Source organism: Macrotis lagotis, chromosome X (assembly GCF_037893015.1).
Source record: "Macrotis lagotis isolate mMagLag1 chromosome X, bilby.v1.9.chrom.fasta, whole genome shotgun sequence".
Lineage (NCBI taxonomy): Eukaryota > Metazoa > Chordata > Mammalia > Peramelemorphia > Peramelidae > Macrotis > Macrotis lagotis.
The window spans coordinates 659,019,862-659,035,431 of NC_133666.1; positions in this window are offsets into that span (position 1 = coordinate 659,019,862).

A 15,570-nucleotide genomic window follows, 5' to 3' on the forward strand; every position below is an offset into this window, starting at 1 on the left:
AGTTGTAAAAATTGTTTCCCAATTTACTACATTTCTTTTGATCTTGGTTACAGTGATTTTTTCTGTGCAAAAGTTTTTTTTAATTTAATGTAATCAAAATTATCTAGTTTATTCTTAATGATGTACTCCATCTCTTCCTTGGCCATAAACTGCTCCCCTTTCCATTGAACTGACTGCTTGATCTTTGTTTATAATATTTTTAAGTCTAAATCCTGTATCCATTTGGAGCTTATCTTGGTATAGGGTATGAGGTTTTGGTCTAATCCAAGTTTCTTCCATATTAGCTTCCAATTTTCCCAACAGTTTTTATCAAAGAGAGAGTTTTTATTCCCAAAGCTGGCCTCTTTGGGTTTATCAAACATCAGGTAACTATAATCATTTCCTACCATCTCTTTTGCACCTAGTCTATTCTACTGATCCACCAGTCTATTTCTTAGCCAATACCAGACAGTTTTGATGACTGATGCTTTATAATATAATTTTAGATCAAGTAGGACTAAGCCACCTTCTTTTGCACTTTTTTCATTGAATTCCTGGAGATTCTTGAATTTTTATTTCTCTATATTTATTTACTTACAATTTTTTTTATAACTCATTAAAGTAATTTTTTTGGAATTATGATTGGTGGGGCACTAAACAAGTGGTTTAATTTGGGTAGATTTGTCATTTTTATTACATTTGCTCAGCCTAACCACAAGCAGTTTATATTTACCCACTTATTTAAGTCTGATTTTATTTGTGTGAGAAGTGTTTTGTAATTGTTTTAAAAAAGTTTCCAAATCTGCCTTGACAAGTAGACTTCCAGGTATTTTATATTGTCTGAAGTTACTTTGAATGGGATTTCTCTTTCTAGCTCTTTCTGCTGTATCTTGCTAGTCATATATAGAAATGTTGAAGATTTATGAGTGTTTATTTTATATCCTGTGACTTTGCTAAAGTTGAAAATTATTTCTAGTAGGTTTTTAGATGATTTTTTTGTGGCTCTCTAGGTAGACCATCATGTCATCTGCAAAGAGTGAGAGTTTTGTCTCTTCCTTCCCTATTCTAATTCTTTTGATTTCTTTTTCTTCTATTATTGCTGAAGCTAACATTTCTAATACAATATTGAATAGTAGTGGTGTTAGTGGGCATGTTTGTTTCACCCCTGATCTTATTGGGAATGCTTCTAGCCTATGCCCATTGCATATAAGGCTTGTTGATAGTTTCAGTTAGATACTACTTATTATTCTAAGGAACAATCCATTTATTCCTGCACTCTCTAGTGTTTTTAGTAGGAATGGGTGCTGTATTTTGTCAAAAGCTTTTTCAGCATCTATTGATCTAATCATATGATTTCTGATAGGTTTGTTATTGATATAATTAATTATACTGACATTTTTCCTAATATTGAACTAATCCTGCATTCCAGGATAAATCCTACTTGGTCATAATGTATTATCCTAGTGATAACTTGTTGTAGTCATTTTACCAAGATTTTATCTTAAATTTTTGCATCTATATTAATCAGGGTGATAGGTCTATAATTTTCTTTCTCTGTTTTAACTATTCCTGGTTTAGGTATCAGAACCATATTGATGTGATAGAAAGAGTTAGGCAGAGTTTTGTCTTCACCTATTTTTCCAAAAAGTTTATATAGAATTAGAACCAGTTGTTCCTTAAATGTTTGATGGAATTCACTTGTGAATCCATCATGCCCTGGAGATTTTTTCTTAGGGAGTTCAATAATGTCTTGCTGAATTTCTTTTTCTGAGATAGGGTTATTTAGGTATTTAATTTCCTCTTCATTTAAAACATATATTTTTGTAAATATTCATCCATTTCATTTAGATTATCAAATTTATTGGCATAGAGTTATGTAAAATAATTCCAAATTATTACTTTAATTTCCTCCTCATTGGTGGTGAGTTCACCCTTTTCATTTATGATACTAACAGTTTCATTTCCTTCTTTCTTTTTTAATTCAAATTGACTAGAGGTTTATCAATTTCATTTTTTTCATAAAATCAGCTCTTGGTTTAATTTATTAGTCCAATAATTTTCTTGTTTTGATTTTTATTAATTTCTCCTTTAATTTTTGGAATTTCTAATATGGTATTTAATTGGAGGTTTTAAATTTGTTCTTTCTCTAATTTTTTTAGTTGCAAATTTAGTTCATTGATTTCCTCTTTCTCTAATTTATTCATATAAGAATTAAATATATAATATATCCCCTGACAGATGCCTTGAGTATATCCCATAGGTTTTGGTATGTTGTTTCATTATTGTCATTATCTTGGATAAAATAATTAATTCTTTCTATAATTTGTTGTTTGATCCACTTATTCTTTAAAATGAGGTTATTCAGTTTCCAATTAGTTTTAGTTGTATATCTTCCCATATGATTTTTATTGCATTGTGATCTGGGAAAGATGCATTTACTATTTCTGCCTTTCTGCAATTAATCATTAGGTTTTTATGTCCTAGTACATGTTCAATTTTTGTGTAAGTGCCATGTACTGCAGAAAAGAAAGTATATTTCTTTCTATCCCTATTCAATTTCCTCCATAAGTTTATCATGTTTAGGTTTTCTAACAATTGTTTACCTCCTTAACTTACTTCTGGTTTATTTTATAGTTAGATTTCTGTAAATCTGAGAGTGGGAGGTTGAGGGCTCCCACTAGTAGAGTTTTACAGTCTATGTCTTCCTGTAGCTCCTTCAACTTCTCCTCTAAAAATCTGGATGCTATCCCATTGGATGCATACATATTTAGTATTGAAATTACTTTACTGTCTATGGTTTCCTTCCTTACTCTTTTAACACTATCTATTTTTGCAGCTGCTTTGTCTGAGTTAGGGATTGCTACTCCTGCTTTTTTTCATTTCAGTTGAAGCAAAATATATTTTGCTCTAACCTTTTACCTTTACTCTATATGTATCTCTGCTTCAGATGAGGTTCTTGTAATCAGCATATTGTAGGATTCTGGTTTTTAACCACTCTGCTATTCACTAATGTTTCAAGGGAGAGTTCATCCCATTCACATTCAAAGTTATAATTACAACTCTTTTTTTTTTTAGGTTTTTGCAAGGCAAATGGGGCTAAGTGACTTCTCCAAGGCCACACAGCTAGGTAATTGTTAAGTGTCTGAGACCTGATTTGAACCCAGGTGCTCCTGACTCCAAGGTCAGTGCTTTATCCACTATGCCACCTAGCCACCCCAATTACTAACTTTTATTGCCCTCCATGTTATCTTCCCTCTGTTTGTATTTCCCCCCTTTCCCCCTTTATCTATATTCCCCAGTATTTTGTTTCTGAAAACCACCACCTTCAGTGTGTTTTCCCTCCTATATCCAACCCCTTCCCCCTTCCCCCCTTTCCATTTGCCTGCCCCTTCTTCCTTCCCTTCCTTCTGTTAATTCCCTCTTTCTTCCCCTTCTGTTTTTCCACTTTTAACACTTTTAAGGTAAGATAATTTTCTTTTTTATATTTATATTTAATTTATTTTTGTACAAATAATGTTTATTTTATACATTATTAAAATATTCTTGTTTAAGAGTAAACATAATACCCCCTCCCCCAAAAATATAGACCCCCATGAACAATAAAGTAAAGGAAAGAAGAAAAATTAAAATTAAAATAAAAAAATAATAATAATAGGGGAAGCTAAGTGGCACACTGGACAGAGCACTGGCCCTGGAGTCAGGAACACCCGAGCCCAAATCCGGCCCTAGACAACCAACAATCACCCAGCTGCGTGACCCTGGGCAAGCCACCCCATCCCCACTGACCTGCATAAACCAAAAAAAAAAACCCAAAATAAAATAAAATGATGATGATGATGATGATAATAATAATAATAATAATGCTAGTAGGGGTTGCCAGGTGACACACTGGACAGAGTACTGGCCCCGGAGTGAGGAGCACCCAGGCCCAATCTGGCCTCAGACACCAAAAAATCACCCAGATGTGTGCCCTGGGGAAAGCCCCGCAACTCCTCCCCAAACAGCAGCAACAACAACAACAATAAAAACAATAATAGCAATAATAAATGTGCCTCAGTCTGTGTTCCAACACCACTAGCTCTGTTTGGGGTGGATCACATTCTTTAAGATAAGTCTATCACAAAAGCTACTTCCATAATTGTCCATTGTTGCCATTCCTGATTGCATCTCCCTCCATTTGTACTTCCCCACCACCATACACTATATTTTCTCTCTCTTTTCACTCTGTCCCTCTTCTTAAATGCTCTGTAGGGTAGCTGAGTGGCACAGCAGACTAATCACTGGCCCTGGAGCCAAGAGACCCTGAGCCACCTACCACCCCTAAGGCCCAGTAACCAGCCCCTTGCAAGAAGTAAAAAAGAAAATGTGTTATATCTGACCACTCTCCCCCATGTTCCACCTTCCCCTCCATCACTCACATCCCCCTTCCCCCTGTCCCCCTTCTCTCCTTCTTACTCTAGATGTCTATACCCCACTGAGTATTCCTCTCCTAGCCACCTCTGATGAGAGTGAAGGTTCGCTCATTCCCCCTTGCTTTTGCCCTTCCACATCATTGCAATAGCTCATTGTAATAAAAAATCTTATTATACGAAATATCTTAGCCCATGCCATCTCTCTTTTTTCTTTCTCCTATTACATTTCCCTTTTAGCCATTGACTCCATTTTTACAATATATTATATATATATCTTCAAACTCAGCTCTCTCCTGTGCTTCATCCATAAAAGCTCCTTCTATCTGCTCTATTAAATGAGAAGTTTCTTATGAGTATTATCAGTGTCATTTTTCCATGCCAGAATACATGTAGTTCATTATCATTAAGTCTCTCATATTTTACCCTTCTCCTCCACTCGCTATGCTTCACCTGAGTCCTGTATTTGAAGACCAAACTTTATATTTATCTCTGGTTATTCCAACAGGAACATTTGAAATTCCCCTGGTTCATTGAAAGCCCATCTTTTTCCCTGGAAGAGGACATTCAGTTTTATTGGCTAGTTGATTCTCGGCTGCATTCCAAGCTTTTTTGTCTTCTGGAATATTATATTCCAAGCCCTATGAGACTTTAATGAAATTGCTGCTAAGTCCTGTGTGATCCTGACTGCAGTTCTATGATATTTGAATTGTGTCCTTCTAGCTGCTTGTAATATTTTCTCTTTGACTTGGGAATTCTGGAACTTGGCTATAATATTCCCAGAGGATTTTTTTGGGTCCCTTTCCAGGGAAGATCAGTGGTTTCTCTCAATCTCTATTTTGCCCTCTGCTTCTAGGATATCTGGGCAGTTTTCCTGTAGGAATTCTTTGAAAATGATGTCAAGGCTCTTTTCCTGATCATGACTTTCAGGTATCCCAATAATTTTTAAGTTTTCTTTCCTGAATCTGTTTTCCAGAACAGTTGTTTTTTCAATGAGATGTTTCACATTTTCTTCTAATTTTTCATTCTTTTGGTTTTGAAGTATTGTGTCCTGACTTGTCATAAAGACAGCAGCTTCTTTCAGCTCCATTCTACATCTGAAGGTTTTATTTTCCTCAGAGAGCTTTCTTATCTCTTTTTCCATCTGACCAGTTCTGCTTTTTAAAGATTTTTCTCCTCAATAACTTTTTGAACTCCTTTATCCATTTAACCTAAGATGATTTTTAACATGCTATTTTCTTCAGCATTTTTTTGGATCTCCTTAACTAAGCTGCTAACTTCTTTTTCGTGTTTTTCCTGCATCTCTCTCATTTCTTTCCCCAAATTTTCTTCTATCGCCCCCACTTGATTTTCAAAGTATTTTTTGAGCTCTGTCATAGTCTGAACCCAATTTCTGTTTTTCTTGGAGTCTTTAGATGCAGGAGCTTGTACTTACTCATCTTTTGACTGAGTATTTTTATCTTTCTTTGGATCATAGACAAAGTATTTCTCAATGGGGTCCACTTTTTTCTCTGTTTACTCATTTTCCCAGCCTGTGCCTGTTCCTGGGGTGCTTCCTGAGTTTTTGAGTGACATCCCCCCCCCACAAGGATCTCCATGTGTGAAGCTCTGTCCTCCCTCCTGGTCTGTGAATGTACACAAGCTCACCCCTCTGCCACAGGGCTGAGGTGGGGGGGGGCTGCTGTTCTATGGGGGGCCTAGTCTGGGATCAGGATCTGAATGTGGTCAGAGCCCCAGAGTCCTGTTCCAGGGACAGAGGACAGACCTTGGAAGTCTCTCTCTACTCCCCTACCTAGACTGAGTATTCAAGGTTGAGTTCCCTGGGGGCTCCTGCTTACCACCTTGGCCTACTTCCCTTGCCTTCAAACTGGACTGGGCTGCTGGCTTCACACGTTTGCTCTGGCAGAGATCCCCTGCTGATCTTCCAAGTTGTGCCCAGTGCTCCTGGGGGTGTAGGTCAGGAAATTGCTCCCACTGCCATGACACTGCCTCCCTGGCACCCTGGGGCTGTCTCTGGAAGGCTGAAGTTCCTTCACTCTGGCATCGCCCCTCTAATCCCATGGAGTGGAGCTTTCTGCTATTTTCCAGGTTACTTTGGGCTGAAGAACTGCCTCACTGGATCCCTCTATGGGTTCTGTCTCTCAAAAATCTAGTTAGAGTTCTTATTTTATAAGTTTTGAGAGAGAGCACCTAAGAAAGACTTTTCTCCTGTTGCCATCTTGCCTCCTTCCCCTAAGATAATTTTCTTAACTGAATGTGCGCATGTTAACTTTAAACCAATCTGATGAGAGTAAGATTCAGGTGGTTCTCACCTCCTCCCTTCTTCCCCTCTATTTCAAGAAGTCCTTTGTACCTCTTAATGTAATGAGATTTACCTAAATCAATCTCTTCCATCCTCCCATCTCCTTATTGTCCACCTTTTCAATGAGGTATTGTTTTTTTAAATCATTCTTTCTGAATCATAGTGTCCATCACTTCTGGCTATTCTCTCTACTAGAATTACAATTATTGAGAGTTATTAGAGTCTTTTTCCCAGGTAAGGATATAACCAGTTTCATCTTATTGGATAACAGTTTCTTGAATAAGTCATGTGTGTCCATATATTCTGGCTAATTAAACTCTCTCTAACAGAGTTACAAATCTCTAGAGTTGTTAAAGTCTTTCTTCCAGGTAGGGATACTTCAACTTTCGTCTTATTTAATAGAAGTTCTTTTCCCTTCCTCATCCCTTTTTAAAAATTTTACCCTTTCATATGTCTCTTGTCTCCTGTTTGAAGTCCAAATTTTCTATTAAGTTCTGATTTTTTCATAAAGCAAAGTTGGAAAGCCTCCTATTACATTAAATGTCCATCTTTTGCCTTGGAAGAGAGGCCCAGTTTTTCTGGATAGTGGAGTCTTGACTGCATTTCATGTTCCTTAGCTTTTCAGAATATTGCATTTCAGGCTCTTCAGTCCCTTAATATTGATGCTGCCACATCCTGTTACTGTGGCTCCTTGGTATGTAAATTTATCCTTTCTGACTGCTTGCAGGATTTTCTCTTTTATCTGATAATTCTGGAATTTGGCTACAGTATTCCTTGATGTTTTCATTTTGGGATCCTTTTCTGGAGGGGATTGATGTATTTTTTCAATAATCATTTTACCCTCTGGTTCCATGATATCAGGGTAATTTTCCATAACTAAATCCTGTATTGAATCCAGGCTTTTTTTCCCTTTCAATGTTTTCAGGAAGACCAATAATTTTTAGGTTATCTTGCCTTGATCTGTTCTCGAGGTCAGTGGTTTTGCTGATGAGGTATTTAACATTTTCTTCTATTGTTTTCAATTTTTTGGTTTTGTTGAACAAATTCTTGTTGTCTTGTTGTCATTGGTTCCAATAGATTCCATTCTTTTTTTTAGGGAAGAATTTTCTTCATTTACCTTTTGCAACTCCTTTTCCAATTGGTCAGCTCTATTTTCGTAGAGTTTTCCCTTTGATCATTTGAGGTTTTGAGAGAATTATTTTCTTTTTGCATTTGTCCAATTGTATTTTCCAAGGATTTGTTTTCTTGTTACAAGGTATTAATCTTCTCTTTGGTTTCTTTTCCCAAATCTTCCAATTGATTTTTAAACTCCTTCCTGATTTCTTCAAGGAAATCTTTATGTGCTGGAGACCAAATCATATTCTCCTCAGGGGTTCCACGTCTCTCTGAATTAGGATCTTTTCCTTCTATGAATTTTTCTATGATCCCCCCTTTCTGCTGGCCTTTCTTCTTTTTTCCTAAGATCTTGTGTTGGAGTAGGGTCTGGTTCACAGTGGTTTGGTATTGAGAGCCCTTGAGGTTTTATTTACAGAGTGTAATATCTCCAGCTGGCCAGTAGAAAGTGCTGGAGATTTTGCTCACTGAATGGCTAGTAGTGGTTGTTGGCAGTTTTTCCTCACTGAATGTAATATCTCCTCCTGGCCAATAGGGGTGCTAGGGAATGGAACCTCCCCTCCAGCCCTCCCAAACTGTCAGTCCCATGGTCAAGCCTCCACTCTCCGGTTGTTTCCCAGAACGAAATGGTTCCCACAGTGAACGACCCAGGGGATGATATTAGATTAGTCTGACTCTCGCCCCTCCCCCACTGGCCATTGTCACTCTGCACTTGCCACACCCCTGATGATCCCTGAAGGCAGGCCTTGAGGTAAATGTTCTTTTTTTAGTTTCTCTTTCTGGGTTTTGTTCATAGGACTTCCATTAAGAGATTTGTTTCAGATTGTTTATGAGGAAAGATCAGGAGACCTTAGCACAGTGCCTGGCTTCTCTCAGCCATCTTGGCTGGAACTCAAGAAGTTTGATTCTTGTTGCTTCTGAGGGAAAGCCAGGAGAACTTAAAACAGTACCTACTTTCTCTCTGCCACCTTGACCACAAGTCCTTTCTTCCCTTCTTTTGCTTCCTCTTTTGCATTTATATCACAAACACATTGGTTCATAGAATTAGAAGGGACTTCAATGTATATCTCATCTACCCTGAAAATCATCCTATGGCATTCTCAGCTTGTTACTTGAAGTCATTCGCGCTATACAGACGAGGCAGTTAAGACTATCATATTTTACAGAACAGAAGCTTGAGGACAGAGTTGAGGCTTTAGTTTTAAAAAATGAAGTACTCACTGGACTTGGCTCTGAACAATGTTAAGTAACTTCTATAGAATCAGTGTTTTTGAATTGGAAGCATCCTATCAAATTCCTTTTATGACATTATTATTGTCCTGATACCTAAACCAGGAAGAGCCAAAATAGAGAAAGAAAATTATAGACCAATTAATTTGATGAATATTAATAGAAACCACAAACTCTTGTGGAAACTAAAGTTCCCCAGGGTTACTCAACTTGGAAGTTTCTGAGCTGGGATTTGAACTCTGGTCTCCTTAACTCCATATCTAGTGCCAAGGCACTCCACTCCTCTATTATTGTTATCCTTTGATCTTGAAGATCATGATATCAAGTAAATGACCTTTCAAATCTAGAGCTTAATTCCTCCTTTGGAAGGATTTATCCATAAACTTAAAAGTATATTGCAAAGTCTAAAGCAGATTCTAACTAAAGAATTTCCAAAGACATTTCAAGCCTCATTAAAATACTTACATTGTCTCCTGAGGGGTACAAATTGAAGGAGATATCATCAACTAGATAATTTGTTCTGGTCTGTTTGTTCAAATGATCTGACCAATTTTCTGTGATCTAATGATAGTTTTGGGCAGTAGGCATCGTGGAAGAAGTCCCAGATTTAAGAGTTAAGGGACCTACATTAAAATCTAGGTTGCCTACTTGATGATGATGATGATGATGATGCATGTCCTTCATACTCAGACAAGACCATGACATCAGGGTCTACTTAATCAGGTTGCTAATATGACCCACATTTACTTTGACTATTTTATTTTGTACTTTCTCATGTGTACACAGGTTGTCTCCCTTTAAAGTATAGAAGCTCCCTGAGGACAAGAACAGTTTCATTTTTATCTTTTGAAACAGCACTCATTCTTCTCAAGACTGCACTTAAGAGTTTCCCTACCATATCATAGGTTTGTAGCCTGAAACTCAGTGCATCCCTAGACTGCAAACACTGGAATCACTCTTCTTCCTTTAGATCTCTCCCTCTGATAAGATGGCTTCTCCCAGAATCTATTTTTAGGGAGACTTCCTATGCCAGTCATGTTTCATTCTTCTCTCCAGTTTGCCCTTGAACTTCCTCTACATTCTGGAACAGGGTACCTTTGTCTACCCTATATTCCATGTTTTCCTTCTTTATAATGTAAGCTCCAGGAGGGCAGGGACTATCTTTCTACATCTTGGTACAGAGTTATTGCTCATCCTTCATTCTACAAGAGGACCAACAACATCTTTTTATTTTGGAGGGTTTAAATTTTATTTTAGTTTTCTAATTTCATGTTATGAGAGTTTTTCAACATTCAACTTGCATTCATCCACTTATCTCTTCCCTCAGCAGTGAACAGTCTAGTGGACTTTATACAAGTATATTTGTGTTTAATATGTTTACATATTAATCATTTTGTATATGAGGAATTAGGACTAAGGGGAAAGAAAGAAAACCACGGAGTAGGATGGAAAAATATAAGAGAAATTAAAAAAAGTGAACATAGTGTTCATTCAGATTCTGTAGTGTGTGTGTGTGTGTGTGTGTGTGTGTGTGTGTGTGTGTGTGTGTGTGTGTTTCATCTGCCTGGATGTGGATGGTAGTGTCCATAACAGGTCTCCCAGGATTGTCCTAGATTTCTGAACATAGTCGATCAATTCATAATGTGTGCATTGTTCTCTTGCTTCTTCTCCCTTCACTCAGCATCAGGTCCTGTAATTCTTTCCATGCTTTTCTAGAGTCAGCCTATTCATGATTTCTTACAAAACAATAGTTCTCCAAAACTGAGCATCCCTGTGATTATCAATTCTTTGCCACTACAAAAACAGCTGCTATGAATATTCTGGAACATGAAGGACTTTTACCATTTTTTATGATTGTTTCTGGATATAGACCTAGTATTGGTATTGCTGGGTCAAAGGGTATGATCAGTTTTATTGCTCTTTGGACATAGCTCCATACTGTTCTCCAGAATGATTGAATTAATTCTCAACTCTGCCAACAGTGCATTAATGTCCCAGTACTCCCACAACCTCTCCAGCATTGATTATTTTCCCTTTTAGACATCTTAGCCAATCTGATTGGAGTTAGGTAGTACCTCATAATTGTTTTAAATTGCAATTCTCTATTCAATAATGATTTGGAACATTTTTTCATATGATTATATATAGCTTTAATTTCTTCCTTTGAAAACTGCCTGTTCATATCCTTTGACCATTTATCAATTGGGGAATGATTTGTAACCTTATAAATTTGATTCCATTCTCTAGGTATTTTAAAATTGAGATCTTTAACAGAACCCCTAGTGGTGAAAACTGTTTTTCCTAATCTTGGCTGTATTGATTTTATTAGTGCAACCCTTTTTAATTTAATATAGTCAAAATCATCCTTTTTGTAATTTATAATGTACTCTATTTCTTGATTGGTCATAAATTTTTCTCTTTTCCACAGATTGAGAGAGTATTTCTTGATCTGTTAATTGGACTATGTTATTGACCTTTATGTCTAAATCTTGTACCCACTTTGACCATATTTTGGTATATGATGTGAGATGTGAGTCTATGCTGTTTTTGCAATACTATTTTTCAGTTTTCCCAGCAGTTTTAGTGAAATAATGAATTCTTATCCAAGAAGCTAATGTCTTTGGGTTTGTCAAACAATAGATCACTGTAGTCCTTTAATATTGTTTCTTTTGTACCTTCCAAATCCACTGGTCCATTACTCTTATTTCTGAACCAGTACCAGGCAGTTTTGATGACTCCCACTTTATGGTACAGTTTTAGATCTGGTAAAGCTTTAGATCTTCTTTGCATTTTTCATTAGTTCCCTTGATATTCTTGACCTTTTATTGCTTCAGATGAATTGTGTTACTTTTTTTCTAACACTTTAAAATAGTTATTTGGTATGTATTTGGTAAAATAGTTATTTGATTTGAATGGCATTGAATAAGCAATTTAATTTAAGTAGAATTATTATTGCTAATATATTAGCTTGGCCTAATCATGAGCATTTCATGTTTTTCTAATAGTTTAGTCCTGACTTTATTTGCATCAAAACTTTTTTGTCTTGGGAGGTAGATGTTGTCTGCAGTAACTTTAAATTAAATTTCTCTTTCTATCTCTTGCCTTTGGGCTTTGTAGTTCATATATTAGAAATGCTAATGTTTTATGTGAATTTATTTTGATATCCTGCTACTCTGCTGAAGTTGTTAATTATTTCAAGTAATTTTTAGTTTATTTCTAGGGCTCTCTAAGTATACCATCATATTACTTGCAAAAGTGAAAGTCTTGCTTCCTCATTGCCATTTGTAACAGTTTCAATTTCTTCTCTTATTGGCAAAACATTTCTAATACTTTATTGAATAGTAAAGTTGATAATGGGCATCCTTGGATGCCCATCTTATTGGAAATGCTCCTAATTTATTCCCAATACATAAAATATATATTAATGGTTTTTAGATAGATACCCTGCTTATTATTTTAAGGAAAACTCTATTTATTCCTATACTTTCTAGTATAGGAAATTTGTCAAAGATTTTTTCAGCATCTCTTGAGGTAATCATATGATTTCTGTTGGTTTTGGTTATTGCCATGTTCAACTATGTTTATGGTTTTTCTAATATTGAACCATTCCTGCCTACTGGTTTAAATCTTACCTGATCATAGTGTATTATTCTAATAATAACTTGTTATCTCTTTGCTAAAATTTTACTGAAGATTTTTTGCTTGAATGTTCATTATGGAGATTTTCTTTGTTTTGACTTCCTGGTTTAGGTTATCAGCACTATATTCATATCATAAAAGGAATTTGGCAAAACTAATTTTAAAATAATTCATGTAGAATTGGAATTAATTGTTCCTTAAATGTTTGGTAAAATTCTCTTGTAAATTCATTTGAACCTGGAGACTTTTTCCTTAGGGAGTTTATTAATAGTTTCTTCAATTTCTTTTTTTGTAATGTGGTTATTTAAGTATTTTATTTCTTCTTCTGTTAATCTGAGTAGTTTGTATTTTTGTAAATATTCATCCATTTTGTTCAGGTTTTCATATTTATTGTCATACTGTTGGGCAAAATAGCTCCAAATTATCTCTTTAATTTCCTCCTCACTGGTGGTAATGTCACTCTTTTTATTTTTGATTCTGGTAATTTCTTATTCTTTCTTTATTTTAAAATTAGATTAACCAAATGTTTATCTATTTTATTTTTTTTTCATAAAACTAACTCAGTTTTATTTATTAGATCTATGGCTTTCTTGCTTTTAATGTTATTAATCTATCCTTTGATTTTCTAAATTTCTAATTTGATATTTGAGGATCTTTCATTTGTTCTTTTTTCTAACTTTCCTAGTTGCATATCTAATTCCTTGATCTTTTATTTTTCTATTTTATTCATAAAAGCATTTGGAGATAAAAAATTTCCCCTAAAATCTGCTTTGGCTGCATCCCATAAATTTTGGTATGATATCTCATTGTCATTTTCTTGGATGAAATGGTTGATTATTATTATGATTTGTTGTTTGATCTTTAAAATTATTATTTAGTTTCTAATTAATTTTGGTTTATCTTTCCATGGCCCTTTATATTATATGTCATTTTTTTATTGTATCATGATCTGAAAAGTATACTTTTATTAGGTCTATATTTCTGCATTTGACTGTAAGGATTTTATTTCCCAGTACATGGAAAATTTTGGTATAGGTGCTATGCATTGCAGAGAACAAGGTCTATTCTTTTCTGATCTCATTCAGTTTTCTTTAGAGGTCTAGCATATCTAAATTTTCCAAGATTTAACTGATCTTAATTTCTGACTAGCCTTCTCCTAGCATAGTCCTTTATATATCTTTGTTTTAACCCTGTCTAGTACCTACAATCCCTTTGTCAAACTATACTCCTCTTAACTGTCCTGATAGAAATACCATTCTCAATTTGATTGCTTGCTTACTTGATTGATAAGCAGCATTATCTCATGTTCACTAAGTACACTCCTCTCTTCTGTCCCATTAGAAATACACTTCTCAAGAGTCATAAATTACATAAAATTATAATTGATTTATACTATCCCCTATTTTCAAGTAACCTCCATGGACGCATAATCCTCATGAGTCAAAGCATCTTGCAAAACCAAATCACTTCATGAACCATTTATACTTTACTCCGATACCAAGCACACTCCCTCTAGTTGTAGCCAAAGCATCAAGCAAAGCAAAATCACTTCATGATCTTTTCATGTCCTGACCCTTCTAAGTACACTCTCTCCCTCTGTTTTTATGGTCCTCCAGCCATAGCCCTTGAACTTTCCCAACCAAAGTATCAGGTACACTCTTTCCTTCTGTTCTTTTAGCTCTCCAACTATAGAACTATATCTCTTGTTTACTATTATTTGTATTAAGAGAAGATCACTTCCTAATCTATTTATGTCCAGCCTTTCTGAGTATACTCTCATTCACTGTCCCAAAGTACTAACAACACTCTTAACTAAAGTACCTAGTAAAATAAAGTTACTATGTGGTATATTTATGTATAGAGACTCTTAAGTAATCTCCCTCCCTCTGTCTCCATAGGAAATACCACCCTCATAATCAACATTGCATTCATGTCTTATTTATTTCCACAGTCCTCTAAGTACATTCCCTTCAAGTTTATTCAACCATTTAACTATACTAAGAAAATCACAATTCTCAAGAATTACAAATCTTCCCTCCTAGGAATTTATATGGTATAATGTTCTAGACTAGCATTCTTTCCCCTCCCCCTTTTCATTTACCTTTTTTTTTTTTTTAGGTTTTTGCAAGGCAAATGGGGTTCAGTGGCTTGCCCAAGGCCACACAGCTAGGTCATTATTAAGTGTCTGAGATCGGATTTGAACCCAGGTACTCCTGACTCCAGGGCCAGTGCTTTATCCACTAACGCCACCTAGCTGCCCCTCATTTACCGTTTTAATGCCTCTTTTGAATCTTATATTTGAAGATCAAATTTTCTCTTCAGTTCTGGTCTTTTTATCAGAAAATATTGGAAGTTTTCCATTACATTGAAAATTCATCTTTCCTTCTGACAGAATATGCTGAATTTCCCAGGCCCTTCAGTCCTTCTTTGTTGAACCTGAAAAGTCCTGTATAATTCTTATTGTGCTTCCTTTGTCTTTAAATTGTTCTTTTTTTTTTTTGGCTGCTTGCAGTATTTTCTGTTTTATTTAGAGAATGAAAGTATTTGGCTTTGATAGCCCTTGAAGTTTTTATTCTGGGATCTCTTTTTAGAGTGTTCTGTGTATTCTTTCAAGGACTATTTTGTCTTCCTGATCTAGTGTATTAGGACAGTTTTCCATGATAATTTTCTCAAAGATATTTTCCAGGCTCTTTTTTTTTATCTAGACTTTTTGGGGTAGACCAGTAATTCATAGATTATCTCCCCTGCACCTGTTCGCCAGGTTGTTTGTTTTGCCTAAAAGGTACATCACATTTTCTTTAAGTTTTCCAGCCTTTTGATTTTGTTTAGTGGGAATCTTTGTGTTTCACAGATTCATTAGGTTCCATTTGTCCAATTCTAATTTTCAGGTTTTTATTT